Source organism: Salvelinus fontinalis, chromosome 17 (assembly GCF_029448725.1).
Source record: "Salvelinus fontinalis isolate EN_2023a chromosome 17, ASM2944872v1, whole genome shotgun sequence".
NCBI classification, from domain to species: domain Eukaryota; kingdom Metazoa; phylum Chordata; class Actinopteri; order Salmoniformes; family Salmonidae; genus Salvelinus; species Salvelinus fontinalis.
Window position 1 is genome coordinate 27356397 of NC_074681.1, and position 18516 is coordinate 27374912.

The 18516-nt window shown below is 41.3% G+C and overlaps 1 pseudogene; it reads left to right on the forward strand.

Annotated features, from left to right (window-relative positions):
• The first annotated feature begins 13 nt into the window (after positions 1 to 13).
• On the forward strand, positions 14 to 18423 carry LOC129814091 (trimethylguanosine synthase-like; annotated as a pseudogene).
• Positions 18424 to 18516: the final 93 nt, after the last annotated feature.

The window sequence follows — 18516 nt, forward strand, 5'->3', positions numbered from 1 at the left end:
GACTCCCTGTCGTGACCCAGGGGAGTCAGAGTTTGGAGGAAGGCTGAAGTGAAGTCAGGCGGGCACTAGTGAAGTGATCGATCTGATTGGGCAGACTTTTGTCAGTGGTAGCTGGCCAGTGTGATTAGGGCCAACAGCAAGCAGACCATGTCAGTGGAAATGATGATAAACCTTGTGATGGTGGTAATTGCAAAAGAGCTGCCTCTTCAAACACCAAGCCCACTGAGTCAAGAGGTGAGTCCCCCCACCAACCTATATACATGCTTTTTCTGTTTTTCAGTTTAGTCAATTATCCTGTATCGTTGAGGAGACTGAAACTATATTGACATATCAATGATTTCTATCTCTCGAACAACAATGTCATTAGAGTAGCCAGGCAGCCCAATGATCTACTCAAAATGACTTTATGTACAACAGACCTCATTTTTAAAATGTATTTTAGTCCTTGTATTTCTGGGCTTTTTCCAAATTGTGCATTGATTCTGTCAGAGTATTTAATGCATAATACAATCAAAAGATGTGTTCCTTTGAATGAAAGGACCATGTGACACAGGCCCATGCATTTTTAATGGCTCTTCTTGTCATAGAGAACAGTGGCGTGCACCACTGCCTGACTCAACGTCTCCCTTTTCTCTGGGATTTTCCATCCTGTCCGTGACTGATCCCATACAACACAACACTGCCCTCATTTATATGGCATAGAATATCTGTTTTATCTGGCTTTGTAGCAATGTTTTATACCACATGCCTACTTCCTTTTCCCTGTTTTATCCTTTTGATCAGAAAACATGAATGTAGAATGTAATGTTGAAGGGATAAATGAATGTACACGTTTCTTCCCTCCAGACACAGGATGGGTGTTCCCAGAAAAATAATAATGAATCAAGTGAGGGAAGAGCATCTAATAGTGATGGTGAAGAAACGCCACATAGAAGAATTGCAAAAGTAAAGCGGAGGTAAGCTACATGACATAATTTATCTATATATCCATCCCTTGCTGCATTTTTCAGTATTGTCCTCTATTGCTCAACCAATATAGTATTACTGAATATCACTGCTTCAATTGGCTGCCATATGCTGTCAGTGACTGACATATCTTTCCTATGGGTTTGAATTGGACTATGCTTCAAGCTGTAAAGGTTTAAAATATTGACTATGATGCATTGAATGTAAAAGTGTCAGCCTGGGGAAGGAATGAAAGTGCTTATCCACTGTCTTTTTCAATTTCAGTTTGATCTAAGGAGATGTTTATGTCCAATGATAAGCACTCCATCATGTTTCAATTAACCAAGGATTCTGTAAATAGACTCTGTAGAATCTGTATAGATGTAAATCAGTAAGAATCACATGGTCCTTTCCAACCCAAAGGCTGGTATTGGGGACTGATCTATGATTAAGCCTACACAATGCTTTGTGACATTTTAACAAAATTGTTCTGCATGCTCCCTGAATGGGGAGGGCTCTGGTCAAAAGTAGTACATTATATAGGGAATAGGGTGCCATTTGGGATGTAGCCTTGTTCAATCATTGTGATTGTTTGTTAGGCTAATGATGTCATCTGATCTATTGATTGACACAGTCATGAACTGGATGTGGAGGAGAACCCTCAGATGTCTGTAGAGGAAGCCTGGGATAAACTGTGATTAAAGCGCAGCAACGACCCCATGTACGTGAGCATTACTACATCAGACTTAAGCCCCAGTCACCACCAGGGTGGGAAGGCTGGGAGGAATAGGAAGCTACATGGAGGTAGGAGAGCATCCTGCCACATCAACAAGCACACCTTCTTTACTGAAGAGGGAGATGCCACAGAGCCCAAGCTGAGCAGGACCTTTCAAAAAGTAAGCCTTGTAAACATTTGACCAATTATTCTGAAATTATTTTTGATAGCAATACCAATAGTCACAATAGATGTTATTGCGGGTGTAGCAAAATGCTTGTGTTCCTAGCTCCAACACTGCAGCAGTATCTAACAATTCACAACAATGCTCACAAATCTAAAGTAAAATAATGTAATTAAGAAATATATAAATATTAGGACGAGCAATGTTGGCGTGGCATTGACTAAAATACAGTAGAGTAGAATAAAGTATATACATATGAAATGAGTAAAGCAGTATGTAATCATTAAAGTGACCAGTGATTCCATGTCTACAGTATGTATGTATATAGGGCAGCAGGGTTGAGTAACCGGGTGGTAGCTGGGCAGTTATAGCACACACCCACAGTTCATAGCAGCTTCTGACTAGCAAATGGATGAGTGTGGTGAGGAGGAAGATGTGCTGTGGTTGACACCGGGGGAAGCTTTGTCAGAGAGGTCTGCATCATGTCTAACTCAGCTACCTGTAGCCTCAGCCTCAGTGTTCACTCAGTGTCCACTGGCAGAGGAGAGAATGGGAGAGCAGCCAAGACTCCACAGGAGCCCCTCCTATCCCCCCCACCCCCCTCCCTGTCAGTGCTGCCCTCCTCTGACACCCTCTGACACACTGCATCTCTTTAAACATGCAGCCACTGTTTTCGGCCGACTGAATTTATTTACAATGCGCCGGCACACTGCACTGGTTCAAGGGTAGCCGTGCTGTTTAAAGTTCATGTATCATCCGCTTATTTGAGTCAGTCACATTTCATTGGTAAGACTACCTTTGGACAGCTGATGTAGGAAGTTCACATCATTGGCTGACCTTCAGAGGGTTCAGTTGGTCGCTATAAACTCAGATGCTTGTTCACACCATAATAGAGAAGCTAGGAAATGCTGCTTTTCTCTGTTTGCTGACTGTGCTGGATTTTCTTATCCCAAAGAAATTGAAACTTGTCAAAGTACTTGAGTGTGCAGAAACAGCACTTCAAATAAGGAGAAACTTAATGTCTTACTACATTATAAAGTAGTGTCGCACTGTGGGAGGTCTTAAATGCAGTGCTTTTTTATTCATCTCTCTGTATGAGCTCACTGAGTTGATCTTCTGGGCAAGACTTGCCGTTTTTACTGTCTGCAGCAAATGGCTCCATCATCCAGCAGGCCCGCTAGAAATGACTTCAGCACTGATTAGGCCTATTTAAAGTATTATTTTGTTGTCAAACTTGTCATGCTTCTCTGTTGATTTAGTGTTTATTGCTCATGCTTGTGTCTTGTACTTGCAGATCACTCACTCATGTCCTGATCTGTCTTCAGGTTCAGAGATTCCTCCAGAAAGTTCAGAAAGATAATGACACAGCTGTCCCAGACACACCAGTTGACCAGGCAAACAGGGGGAGCCCTGCTTGTCCATTTGCAGAGGGAAAAGAAGAAAGACTGGAGGAAGAGGAGCAGGAAGATAGGAGGGGGGAATACCCCTCTGGAGTTGGATATTACTGAGCAACCCTCTCATCAGAACCTCTTCACCAGAATAGAAGATGAAGAGGATGATGAGATCAAGTTCAGAAGAGAGGTGTACTCACTGGACATACCAGACTACTTAGTCCCCGGAGCACCTGAACACAATAACACACGTGAGTTTGCGTCAACAGCCGGTTTAGACCTTTTTCTAACCCAGGGTTTCTTCATAAACAATTCATGTCAGATCTACGTTAGTGTATTTCTTGTTTTATTGTTGTAGTCTTGTACAACTTTTGCACTACCTATTTCCAGAGGCTACTGGGAAGAAATAGAAGAAAAATAATACCAAGAAAAGAGGGACATGTGGAGTGATGCCAGCTGAGATTGCAGTGAAGCCCGAGCTGGCTAAGTACTGGGCCCAGCACTACCGCCTCTTCTCCAGGTTCGATGAGGGCATCAAATTGGAACAAGTTGAGTCACAGAGCAAACAGAACACACACACACACACTTCAGGAAACACAACCAATTTCTTCATACAGGCTCAAGCAGAAAGGGTTAGTCGTATTTTGGAACGACTTTACGTTATTATTGTTGTTAACGTGTTAATATTTCTCCAGTTTGAGAACAACTATTGTAGTCTCCCAACCACTTCTATTCATGCAGCCCAAATGGAGTGTTGTCAAATGTGAATCAGGAATGCACTTTATTCTGAAAAGAAAAGGATTTGCCTCAAGGTGACTGAATGTTATCTTTCTCTTCAGTTGAGAAACGGATGGCTGTTATGTCCAAGGTAAAAGCTACAGTTTTGCTGCTCTTGAAGTCTAACATCATGTTGTTTTCAGGGAAGCAGAGGGAAAGAGAGGCAGGGAGGTTGAGATGTGGGTGCATGGATTTGCTGGCTGGCAGACAGGGCACTCCGCTTCTTGTCTGTAGGGAGAAGTGCTGACGCCAGTGAAGAACACCTCACACTTCACCCTGTGTCACATGACATGACAGCATCAGGCTCTCTCCCTGTCTCCCAGCAGAGCAACTCTTTCATGACTCTCGAGTCTCTCCTTTCCTTTACTCTCTCTCCCTTGCAGCTGAAACAGGTGTCACAGGTTCTGTTCCGAGTGCATCTGCCCACCTGTCAGTTTCTCCTCCCCGGGAGCTGTACTCAATTTGGCTCCTCTCTCCCTTGGTAAATTGTTTGCAGGAAATATTTCAATATAACAGTCCTAGTGATGACACAATTGTAAAAAACAATTGGGGGGTGTATCTACCAACGGCCTGTACAGATCCGGAAAGATACATCCGTTGTTTTACTCTGCCTGTAAACACGCTGGATGCTTCAGAAAACTCAGAAACACAGATTTTGGATTGAATGATTACTTCCCCACGGATATCCCATCATGAAGGAAAAGCGTTCCCGGAATCAACGAGTCTCCTTGGTGATGGATAAACTTTATATCAACAGGCAACTGTATCGGGACTCTAGAGTAACTCACTGGCTATTTTAATCCAACTGTATCGGGACTCTAGAGTAACTCACTGGCTATTTTAATCCAACTGTATCGGGACTCTAGAGTAACTCCCTGGCTATTTTAATCCAACTGTATCGGGACTCTAGAGTCTCTCCCTGGCTATTTTAATCCAACTGTATTGGGACTCTAGAGTAACTCACTGGCTATTTGAATCCAACTGTATCGGGACTCTAGAGTAACTCACTGGCTATTTGAATCCAACTGTATCGGGACTCTAGAGTAACTCACTGGCTATTTTAATCCAACTGTATCGGGACTCTAGAGTAACTCACTGGCTATTTTAATCCAACTGTATCGGGACTCTAGAGTAACTCCCTGGCTATTTTAATCCAACTGTATCGGGACTCTAGAGTCTCTCCCTGGCTATTTTAATCCAACTGTATTGGGACTCTAGAGTAACTCACTGGCTATTTTAATCCAACTTTATCAGGACTCTAGAGTAACTCACTGGCTATTTTAATCCAACTGTATCAGGACTCTAGAGTCTCTCCCTGGCTATTTTAATCCAACTGTATTGGGACTCTAGAGTAACTCACTGGCTATTTTAATCCAACTGTATCAGGACTCTAGAGTAACTCACTGGCTATTTGAATCCAACTGTATCGGGACTCTAGAGTAACTCACTGGCTATTTTAATCCAACTGTATCGGGACTCTAGAGTAACTCACTGGCTATTTGAATCCAACTGTATCGGGACTCTAGAGTAACTCCCTGGCTATTTTAATCCAACTGTATCGGGACTCTAGAGTAACTCACTGGCTATTTGAATCCAACTGTATCGGGACTCTAGAGTAACTCCCTGGCTATTTTAATCCAACTGTATCAGGACTCTAGAGTAACTCACTGGCTATTTGAATCCAACTGTATCGGGACTCTAGAGTAACTCACTGGCTATTTGAATCCAACTGTATCGGTACTCTAGAGTAACTCACTGGCTTTTTGAATCCAACTGTATCAGGACTCTAGAGTAACTCACTGGCTATTTGAATCCAACTGTATCGGGACTCTAGAGTAACTCACTGGCTATTTGAATCCAACTGTATCGGGACTCTAGAGTAACTCACTGGCTATTTTAATCCAACTGTATCGGGACTCTAGAGTAACTCCCTGGCTATTTGAATCCAACTGTATCGGGACTCTAGAGTAACTCACTGGCTATTTTAATCCAACTGTATCGGGACTCTAGAGTAACTCCCTGGCTATTTGAATCCAACTGTATCGGGACTCTAGAGTAACTCACTGGCTATTTGAATCCAACTGTATCGGGACTCTAGAGTAACTCACTGGCTATTTGAATCCAACTGTATCGGGACTCTAGAGTAACTCACTGGCTATTTGAATCCATTGTTTAAATCTGAGTTTGTGTTGTAGTGTGTCATGACAACTTCAACTATAATGAATACATGATCTATTGATCTCCACTTGGCAAGGAAAGGGTTAAATATAGCTCAGGTTAATGTATGTAGCCTTCCTAACAAAATACATGAGGTTTTTAACTTGGTCAACATAAATAATATTCATATTATAGCTTTGACTGAAACGCATTTGGATGCATCTGTAAATGATGGGAAAATGTACATCCATGGATAGAGTACTTAGAAGGGACAGGACTAGGAATGGTGGGGGTGTAGCACTGTACATTCAGAATCATATACCCATTAAGAGGAGGAATGACCTTAATGTATGTCAAATAGAGGCACTATGGGCTCAGGTACATCTGCCTCACCAGGCACCCATATTGGTAGGATGTGTGGATAGACCTCAGGACACCTTAGAGCTCGATCTGGATTTGACCAGGCCACAAATAGTAGCAGAGATGTATTTATATTGGGTGATTTTAATATACATTGGAAGGATCATAATAATTCAAATATAACTAAATTAATGATATATTCCGAGAGCTGTGGTTTGAAACAAATGGTTAATGATACTACTAGATCATCAACTAAGTTAGGTCACCGTTCGGACACATGCATTGATCTGATATTCTGTAATATACTATTGCAATGCTTAAAAGCCAGATCAATGCCAGTGGGCTGGACAGACCATAATATTGTGACCATAACTATGGTCAAGAGAAATTTTAAAAGATTTAATCATGAGCTATTTCAAAATGATTTGGCCGCTGTACCCTGGGAGCTGATTTATCTAGAGGATGATTTAAATCACGCTACAGAATGTTTTATTGATTTGCTCACTGAGGTAATGGACCATCATGCCCCAGTAAGAAAGAGTACTGTTGGGGCTCGTCTATCTCCATGGATTGATGATTAACTGGCTGAGGCATTTTCTCAAATAATATGGCAAAAGTCTTAGCAGCCAAATCTAAACTAGAAATTGATGAACAGAATTATAGAATACTACGTAATTATGCAGTTAAATTAAATCATAAGAAAAAAACATTATTTTACAAAAAATATTTTATTGATTGTAAAAAGGATTCTAAAAAGGTATGGAATACAGTTAAGGGCTTACTTGGTACATCTATCTCATCATACCCATCTAGTGTGGAGGTTGGTACATCTATCTCATCATGCCCATCTAGTGTGGAGGTTGACAGGAGAACAATAACAAAACCAGCTGACATTGCCAATCATTTTGCAGATTTTTTTTTACAAAGAAAATGAATTTACTGAGCGACAATGTAAACACCCATTCTCCCAAACAAGCAGTTGTCCAATGGATTGATGATCATATCATGAGCAAAAACACCTGCTCTTTTAGTTTCCAAACGGTGTCAGTGGAGGAGGTGTTTAACCTATTCAAGTCATTACCTGATGGTAAATATACAGGTTATGATCTTATGGACAATTGTTTTACTTCGCTATGCTGCTCCCCAGATTGCAGCTCCACTGAAATATATATTTAATTGGTAATTGGAAAAGGGGACATTTACAAATGTATGGAAGCATGCTAAACAGTGTTTAGCAGCATGGAATTGGGTACAGTAATATCTAACTGACAGGAAACAGTCCAGCTATATCAATGGGTTGTTTTCTTCCCCTCATGCTTTTAACTGTGGAATACCGCAGGGCAGCTGTCTTGGGACACTTCTTTACTTAATATATACCAACAACCTTTCTTATGCCTTATCTGAAACTCAACCTACTATATTTCCAGATAATGCTACAATTTATACAGCAAGACAATTGGTTCAACAGGTACAGCAAGCTCTACAAGTAGATCTGGGAAATATCAGGGAGTGGGTTTGTCTGAACAAACTTGTTTTGAACACCAAGAAATCCAAGGTATGCATGATCAGAAAGATAGCTAAATATTTACCAGGAAAGATTCTTAAGCAAACAACCAAGCACTAATTGGGAGCCAGGTAAACTACTGTTTTGTGGTCTGGGGAAATGCATCAGCAAGTGAAATTAGGAGGCTGCAGATTGAAAAGAACAAAGCAGCAAGAATTGTTTTAAGGTGGAGATATGGTTATTCTGTTGGAGTCATGCTCAATGCTCTTGGTTGGTCATCAATCAACAAGATAATTGAAAAAAAACATGCTTATTTTATTTCACAATGTACACCATTTAAAACAGCCAAAGTATTCACAACTGTATTCAGTTGGTAAGAGACAGACATTCAGTAAATACTAGGAATATAGTGTCCATCATCTGTGTTATCCAGACAGAAAAGAGAAATAGGCAAAATAACATTTTGATTTAGAGCAATAAAGAAATGGAATAATTTATCTGAGAAAACCAGAAACATTTCAATATATACATTCATACAATACTTTAGAACCATTTTAAATATAATAAATTGGAAGGTTGTGCGGAACTATGGTAGATGAAGGAATCACTTTATATTCAGACTGTTACAGTATTTATCTGGTCAATATGTCAGTGTATTATGTCTGTTGGTAACAGTATGTAATGGGAAAATGTGATCTTATTATAAATTGTGCTTTAATGTTTAAGGACTCTTGGAAGATTAGTCCAAATGAGAACTAAAAGAGGTCCTAATAAAATCGAAATCAAATCTCTCTCTCTCTCCCAACAAAAAGAGCAGAGACTATAGCAGAAATAAAAGCAAACTTGTAGTCTAGAATGACAAATATTCATACTGTTAGTTAGGGTTGGGCGGTATCAGATTTTCATACCATTTCTGTACCATACCAGGGAATACGGCATTACCGGAAAAAACAAGGGGCACTATTTCACTAAAACCAAAAACAATTATGCCCCTGATTGTAACCAAGAAGCTTTATCTTGACATTTAGCTAGAAGGTTAGCAAACCAAATGTATAGCTGGAGCCCTGAGCTGGATATCATTTATTTGACACATCTTAGATTTCTTATTTATACTTATAGTTCTAAGCAGAGGCATAGCATCCCGCCCTACTGTTAGTAGGGTTATAAAAGTTTTTTTCAAAGCTCAGTTTATACCTCACTGACGGCCTTCTCCAACCTATTTCTGGGAAAGAGTTTATCTGTTATCAGAGGGCCTATCTCATCCTTCCGAATCTCCCTATTCTCCAAAGTATTATGACTAATATGTCTTTAGTCTACCTAGCTCAAATAAGAAGTCTTTCACAGAGCATTCTGAATTCTGTTTGAAAACGAGATCAGAGCCTTCATAACTATTCAGTTATTCATGTCAACAGAGAAGAGCCTAGATGCATACCATAGCATGGCTGAAACCCACTGCAGATTACACCTACTCCTATCAGATTCCTATGGTGTCTACTGCTCAATTAGACATAGGGGTAAAGTCTGAGAAAGTGCCTGTACAGCTTCATCTTGTGTAGCAGTGCCTGGCTAATGATAGATAGCAGATTGTGAAGAGGGGTAGTCTAGTCTTCTGGGACTGATGTAGCTCGGTTTTAAAACTTCCGACATGGTGTTGTCTTCCCTTCAAGATCTGTTTGAGAATACAACTCGCCCATAGACATAGTTGCTAATAGACATTAGGGGAATGCATGAGCTCAATATTTTGTTGGACCCTCCCTTGAGCCCTAGTAAAATTAGCATTGGAAAATCTGTCCTCTCCTCAGTCACTTTTCTCAGAATGGAGGGAAGGAAGGCATAATAAAAGAGTGTGAGAGACGTGAAGCGCTAAAAGAGTAGAGACCACTCCCATCATTGTTTGCCTTAACAGGTGTTTATTCTCTGAGGAGGCTGTGAAAACAAGCAGCGGAACAGAAAACAGCAATGACTGCTAGACTCAGTTAGAGAATGATGGCAGATGGTCTAGGGGTCTCCGAGGGGAGACAGGAGGACGTGGTCTATGAAGCATCCCAGTCTCTCCACATAGTTTCATATATCTCAATATCCACAGCATACTTCTTGAATACTTTTTGTGTTGTCTTGTATAGTATAATCATAACTAGGCTTTTCCTGGTGTGATGTGAAACCCACATCTACTTTATATTCCAGCAGGCCTAATATTAGTATTTTGCCTGCAGTAAAATGTTGTGAATGACAGCTGTTTTGAAATGTAACTGTCACTGATAGTGTTCTGGTTCTTTTGGTGAAGTTGCGCATGGCACTAGCATAACTTCATAAGCCCACAAAATAAATCAACTAGATTATATATTATATTTCTGGACTTGGCTTGAATATCAGAATGGCAGTTTGAACAAAACCATTTGACACTTGTCTGACCCCTGGTGGCTATGCTTTGCATTGGGGACCACAGTATTTCTCTTTGCAAAACCTCCCAAATCAGATAAATTCTGATTTATTAAAATGTGACTATTAAAATGCACTTAATTTGCCTTGTATTATAGTAAAATGACAGAAATTAGAATATATATTAATTGTATCTTTGTATTCAGTTTGTTAAAGCCTTTTACTCCTGTCTGTCTGTCTGCCTGTCTGCATGTCTGCCTGTCTGCCTGTCTGCCTGTCTGCCTGTCTGTCTGTCTGTCTGGTCCCGTCCCGTCCCGTCCCGTCCCGTCCTGTCCTGTCTGTCTGTCGAGGGCTGGTTCTCCATCACCCCAGAGAAGATAGCCGACCACAGTTTCCACTCATAGACACCTTCTGTGGAGTAGGAGGCAATGCCATCCAGTTTGTCCTCACTGTGAAGAGAGTTTTTCCTGATTCTGTGATGTGACCAGGAAAACCTCTGGGCACTTGTTATATCCTATAGGTTAACAATTATTGTCCTGAGTGGTACTCCCTGTGTGTCTGACTCTCTGTCCTCCCTGTCCCTTCCCCCTTGTAGTGCTAGCCATTGACATCGACCCAGTGCGTCTGGCCCTGCACAATGCCCAGGTCTATGAGGTGGCCGAGCGCATCGACTTTGTGCAGGGAGACTTCCTAAAGCTGGCACCACGTCTTAGGGGGGATGTGGTGTTCAGACTACCTCAGCGCAGACATCTTCGATATCAAGAGTATGATGACTTCAGATGGATATCCTTTATTCCTCTCGTTATAGCTGCTCTCAGGCTTTTATAGTCAGGCAACGGGCCAGACTCCAGCACTCAGGGCAGGGCAGGGTAGAGGCAGAGGGGTAGAGGTAGAGGCAGAGCGGTAGAGACCGAGGCAAGGCTTTTGAGAACAGGGCAGAGTGGTTGAGGCCAGGGCAGAGCGGTAGAGACCGGGACAGATGAAGAGCAAGACATGCCTCTCTATTCTGGGTCAGCTGCAGCTTAACTAGGTCTTTTTTTGCAGCACTTGACAATATGACTGGACAATAATCAAGATAAGATAAAACAGGAGCCTGCAGGACTTGCTTTGTGGAGTGTGGTTTCAAAAAAGCAGAGCATCTCTTAATTACGGACAGACTACTCCCCCACCTTTGAATCTATATGTTTTGACCATGACAGTTTACAATCTAAGGTTACACCAAGTTATTTAGTCTCTTCAACTTGTTTAACAGCCACACCATTCATTACCAGATTCAGCTGAGGTATAAAACTTATGGAAATATTTGTACCAAATACAATGCTCTTAGTTTTAGAGATGTTCAGGACCAGTTTATTACTGGCCACCCATTCCAAAACCAAATGCAACTCTTTGTTAATGGTTTCAGTGACTTCATTAGCTGTGGTTGCCGATGCGTATATGGTTGAATCATCAGCATACATGGACACACATGCTTTGTTTAATGCCAGTGGCAGGTCATTGGTAAAAATAGAAAAGAGTGGAGGGCCTAGAGAGCTGCCCTGAGGTACACCACACTTTGCATGTTTGACATTTGAAGAAGCTTACATTAAAGAAAGCTCTGAATCCATGATATGGCTGAGATTGAGAAAACTCATGTGTTAGCTAGTTTTCTCAACAACAGGTTATGGTAAATAATATCGAAGGCTGCTCTGAAATCTAACAGTACAGCTAGCGCCCACAATCTTCTTATTATCAATTTGTTTCAGCCAATCATCAGTCATTTGTGTCAGTGCAGCACATGTTGAGTGCCCTACTCTATAAGCATGCTGAAAGTCTGTTATTAATTTGTTTACTGAGAAATAGCATTGTATTTGGTCAAACACAATTTTTTCTAACAGTTTGCCAAGAGGTGGCACCAAGCTGATAGGTCTGCTGTTAGAACCAGTGAAGGGGGCTTTACCACTCTTGGGTAGTGGAATGACTTTGGCTTCCCTCCAGGCCTGAGGACAAATACTTTCCTCTAGACTCCGATTAAAGATATGACAGATAGGAGTGGGTATAGAGTCAGCTACCATCCCCAATAGCTTTCCATCTAGGTTGTCAATTCCAGGAGGTTTGTCATTATTCATAATTTTTCCACCTCTCCCACACTAACTCTGCTTTTCTTTTGATTATATGTTTTTTTATGCATGAGTACGATTACTCTCTGTTCGTTGTTGGCATTTCCTGCTTAAGTTTGCCCACTTTGCCAATGAAGTAATCGTTAAAATAATTGGCAACATCAAATGGTTTTGTGATGAGTAAATCATCTGATTCGATGAAAGATGGAGTTCAATTTGTCTTTGTGCCGATAATTTCATTTAAAGTAGGCCACAGTTTTTTTCCCATCAATCTTTATATCATTGATCTTGGCTTCATAATACCGTTTCTTCTTCTTTTTGTTGAGTTTAGTCACATAATTTCTCAATTTGCAGTAAGTCAGATGTGCAGACAGACTTAATAGCCACTCCTTTTGCCCAATCTCTTTCAACCATACAGTTTTTCAATTCCTCGTCAATCCATGGAGCCTTAACAGTTCTAACAGTCAGTTTCAAAACAGGTGCATGTTAATCAATAATTGGAAGAAGTTATTCCATAACTTTATTCAGTGCAGCGTCTGGATGCTCCTTATTAATCACATCAGACCAACAAATATCATCTACATAAGAGTCACAGCTAATTAATTTGTACGATCTCTTATACACTATTTTAGCTTAGCTTTTGGAACTTTGGCTTTCCTGGATATACTGTAGCCACTATATTGTGATCACTGCATCCAATGGGTATGGATGCAGCTTTAGAACAAAGTTCTACAGTATTAGTAAAAATGTGATCAATACATGTGGATGATCTTGTTCCTGTAGTGTTTGTAAACACCCTGGTAGGTTGTTTAATAACCTGAACCAGGTTACAGGCACTGGTTACAGATTAAAACCAGTCAATATTCAGGTCCCCAAGAAAGTAGACCTCTCTGTTTACATCGCATACACTATCAAGCATTTCACACAGATTATTTAGATACTGAATGTGAGCACTGGCCTATAGCAACACCCTAAAATAAAAAGCTTTAGATGTGCCAGGTGAACCTGCAACCACAACACTTCAATAACACTTTACATAAGATCATCTCTAAGCATTACAGGGATATGGCTCTGAATATATACAGAAACACCTCCCCCATAAGCATTCCTGTATTTTCAATAGATGTTATATCCTTGTATTGCTCCTGCTTTGTCATCAAATTAATTATCTGATTGAGTCTCAGAAGTGGCTAATATACCCTATATATACAAAGGTATGTGGACAGCCCTTCAGATTAGTGGATTCAGCTATTTCAGCCACACCTGTTGCAGACAGGTGTATAAAATCGAGCACACGGCCATGCAATTTCCATAGACAAACATTGACAGTAGAATGGCCCATACTGAAGAGCTCTGACTTTCAACCGGGAACTGTCATAGGATGCCACCTTTCCAACAAGTCAGTTTGTCAAATTTCTGCCCTTGCTTGAGCTGCCCCGTCAACGGTAAGTGCTGTTATTGTGAAGTGGAAATGTCTAGGAGCAACAACTCCTTAGCCGCAAAGTGGTAGACCACACAAGCTCACAGAACGGGTCCGCCGAGTGCACAAGCGCATAGAGCGTAAAAATTGTCTGACCTCGGTTGCAACACTCACTACCAAATTCCAAACTGCCTCTGGAAGCAACGTCAGCACAAGAACTGTTCATCGGGAGCTTCATGAAATAGGTTTCCATGGCAGAGCAGTCAGTTTGTCTTGTATGTCCAAGTCAACCACCGTGTTTTTCCCGTGCTCCTGCCTTCTCTATTCTCTTTTTGCTAGTCCTCCCGGTTTTGACCCGTGCATGTTTCTGGACTCTGTACCCGCCTGCCTGACCATTCTGCCTGCCTTGACCTCGAGCCTGCCTGCCACTCTGAACCTCCTGGACTCTGAACTGGTTTTGACCTTTTGCCTGTCCACGACCATTCTCTTGCTGACCCCTTTTTGGATCAATAAACATCTAAGAGTCCAACCATCTGCCTCCTGTGTCTGCATCTGGGTCTCGCCTTGTGCCCTGATAGACAAGTAGAGGAGTATTGGTTGTTTGCATCTTATTTTGATTTACAGTCTTTGTGCATGCTAGTCATGCTTGGCTAATCGTCTACCATTGAGTCAAGATGTACAGTGCATTCGAAAGTATTCAGAAATGCAAACATTTCGAAAAACATGTTTTTGCTTTGTCATTATGTGGTGTTGGGTGTAGATTGATGAGGATGTTTGGAGTTTAATCCTTCCAAAATAAGGCTGTAATGTAACAAAATGTGGAAAAATTTAAGGGGTCTGAATACTTTCCGAATGTACTGTATTTGTTGATATTTCAGTGTAAATTACATAACAGTAATAGTCTGAAGGCCTATAGAGGTGTGAGGTTTCTGCAGGGCCTCTTATCTGGAGGAGGATAAAGGCTACGTCCCAATTCTCCACCCTTCTCCTAAAGTGTGCACTTGCACACTTCCAATTTAACAATGGTGGGAACTCCCTCCAGACAATGCTTACACCAATCCATTGCTTTTAAATCCATGACGGGGAGTGTGCAAGTGCATAGTTTGGCTGAAGTGTGGAGAATTGGGACTTAGCTGTAGTCAGAGCTGATGATGCCAGGCGTCAGCCTGCCCTGCTGAGCCTGTACTGAACGTGTTCTTGGGAATACCCATACTTCTCCTTTATTTAGATGACTTCCCATTTCTGTGCTCTGTGCTATCCAGTGGCCTGGGGCTGTATGTGTTCACACTGTCAGATCACAGGCTCCCAGAGCAGGAACAGGCCTCATACTGTAGACCTCAATGATATTGTATTCTGCCACCATCATGTATTTTATCAGCAGTGTAACAAAGCAGGCCATCACCTATTTGGTAACACATTGACCTGGTTACTTAGCAGTGGCAGATCTAGCTATAGCCTTTTATTGCATATCTACTACTATAAAAATGTAAGTCCGTGTTTGCTGTTATTAGAAGATAAGAAGTATACTGAGCATAGAAATAGTATGTGAACCCTTTGGAATTACCTGGATTTCTGCATAAATTGGTCATAACATTTGATCTGATCTTCATCTAAGTCACAACAGTAGGCAAACTCAGTGTGCTTAAACTAATAACACACAAATTATTGTATTTTTCTTGTCTATATGGAATTTAAACATTCACAGTGTAGGTTGGAAAAAGTAGGTGAACCCCTAGGCTAATGACTAGTCAGGAGTCAGCTAACCTGGAGTCCAATCAGTGAGACGAGATTGGAGATGTTGGTTAGAGCTGTCCTGCCCTATAAAAAACATTCACAAATTTTGAATTTGCTGTTCACAAGAAGCATTGCCTGATGTGAACCATGCCTCAAACAAAATAGATCTCAGAAGACATGCATAAAGCTGGGAAGGGATACAAAAGTATCTCTAAAATCCTTGATGTTCATCAGTCCACGGTAAGACAAATTGTCTTTAAATGGAGAAAGTTCAGCACTGTTGCTACTCTCCCTAGGAGTCGCCGTCCTGCAAAGAGGACTGCAGAGCACAGCGCAGAATGCTCAATGAGGTGTCAGCTAGACTTACAGAAATCTCTGGAACATGCTAACGTCTCTGTTGACGAGTCTACGATACGTAAAACACTAAACAAGGTTAGTGTTCATGGGAGGACACCAAGGAAGAAGCCACTGCTGTCCCCAAAAACTGCTGCACGTCTGAAGTTCGCAAAAGAGCACCTGGACGTTCCATAACGCTACTGGCTAAATATTCTGTGGACAGATTAAACTAAAATTGGAAGGAAAACAACACTTTGGAGGAAAAAAGGCACAGCACACCAACATCAAAACCTCATCCCAACTGTAAAATATGGTGGATGGAGCATCATGGTTTGGGGCTGTTTTGCTGCCTCAGGGTCTGGACAGCTTGCTATCATCGACAGAAAAATTAATTCCCAAGTTTATCAAGACATTTTGCAGGAGAATGTTAGGCTATCTGTCTGTGAATTGAAGCTCAACAGAAGTTGGGTGATACAACAGGACAACGACCCAAAACACAGACGTAAATCAACAACAAAATGGCTTCAACAGAAGAAAATACTCCTGACTTCAACCCAGTTGAGATGCTGTGGCATGACCTCGAGAGCAGTTCACAGCAGACATCCCAAGAATATTCTTGAACTGAAACAGTTTTGTAAAGAGGAATGGTCCAAAATTCCTCCTGACCGTTGTACAGGTCTGATCCGCAACTACAGAAAGTGTTTGGTTGAGGTTATTGCTGCCAAAGGATGGTCAACCAGTTATTAAACGCTAGTAAAACTAAATGCATGCTTTTCAAACGATCGCTGCCCGTACCCGCCCGCCCGTCTAGCATCACTACTCTGGATGGTTCTGACTTAGAATATGTGGACAACTACAAATACCTAGGTGTCTGGCTAGACTGTAAACTCTCCTTCCAGACTTATATTAAACATCTCCAATCCAAAATTAAATCGAGAATCGGCTTCCTATTTCGCAACAAAGCCTCCTTCACTCACGCCGCCAAACATACCCTCGTAAAACTGACTATCCTACCGATCCTCAACTTCGGCGATGTCATTTACAAAATAGCCTCCAACACTACTCGGCAAACTGGATGCAGTCTATCACTGTGCCATCCATTTTGTCACCAAAGCCCTATATACCACCCACCACTGTATGCTCTCGTCGGCTGGCCCTCGCTACATATTGGTCGCCAGACCCACTGGCTCCAGGTCATCTATAACTCTTTGCTAGGTAATGCTCCGCCTTATCTCAGCTCACTGGTCACGATAACACCCACCCATAGTACAGAGTCCATAGCACCCACCCATAGCACGTGCTCCAGCAGGTATATCTCACTGGTCATCCCCAAAGCCAACACTTCCTTTGGCCGCCTTTCCTTACAGTTCTCTGCTGCCAATGACTGGAACGAATTGAAAAAATTGCTGAAGTTGGAAACTTATATTTCCCTCACTAACTTTAAACATCAGCTATCTGAGCAGCTAACCGATCGCTGCAGCTGTACACAGCCCATCTGTAAATAGCCCATCCAATCTACCTACCTTATCCCCATATTGTTTTTATTTACATTTTTGCTCTTTTGCACACCAGTATTTCTACTTGCACATCATCTTCTGTACATCTGTCACTCCAGTGTTAATTTGCTAACATGTAATTACTTCGCTACTATTGCGTATTTATTGCCTTACCACCTCACGCCATTTGCACACACTGTATATAGACTTTTTTCGATTGTGTTATACGTTTGTTTATTCCATGTGTAACTCTGTGTTGTTGTTTGTCGCTTTGCTTTATCCTGGCCAGGTCGAAGTTGTAAATGAGAACTTGTTCTCAACTGGCCTACCTGGTTAAATAAAGGTGAATTTAAAAAAAGAAAATGTATCCAAGGGTTCACATACTTTTTGCACTGTGAATGTTTACACGGTGTGTTCAATAGAGACATGAAAATGTATAATTGTTTGTGTGTTATTAGTTTAAGCAGACTGTGTTTGTCTGTTGTGACTTAGATGAAGATAAGATCACATTTTATGACCAATTTAGGCCGAACTATACTTTTTCTTGCCACTGTATATAGAGCTAGCTACATTGGCCCAAGTCATCAGTTGATCAATTGATACTACTTGACATTAGATAATGGCACTAGGCCCCTATTTATTTGTTATTAGAGTTAGTGAGTCTAGTTCTTTGTCTGTTTCATTCTAGGGGAGTCTGGCTCTGTGTTTGGCCTTAACTGTTACTGTCAGACCACTGTGGTCTAGCCAAAAGAAAGCTTACATGTCACTGCACAGAATAGTTCTCTATTTTGAAGACGTGCTGGCTACTCTGTCAAGAATAGCCTTGGCAGTTTTGCGGTGAGACATGTTTTACTATTCTGATCGAAGAACACATTTTCTTGGATGATCTATTGTTGTATTAAAGCTAACCATGCCATCTTACTTTGCCCTGGTCTCAACATTGGCCTTTTTTTGTGTGGACATTTGTTTACATGTTAGCTACACACTGGATATACATTTTAGTCATTTAGCAGACACTC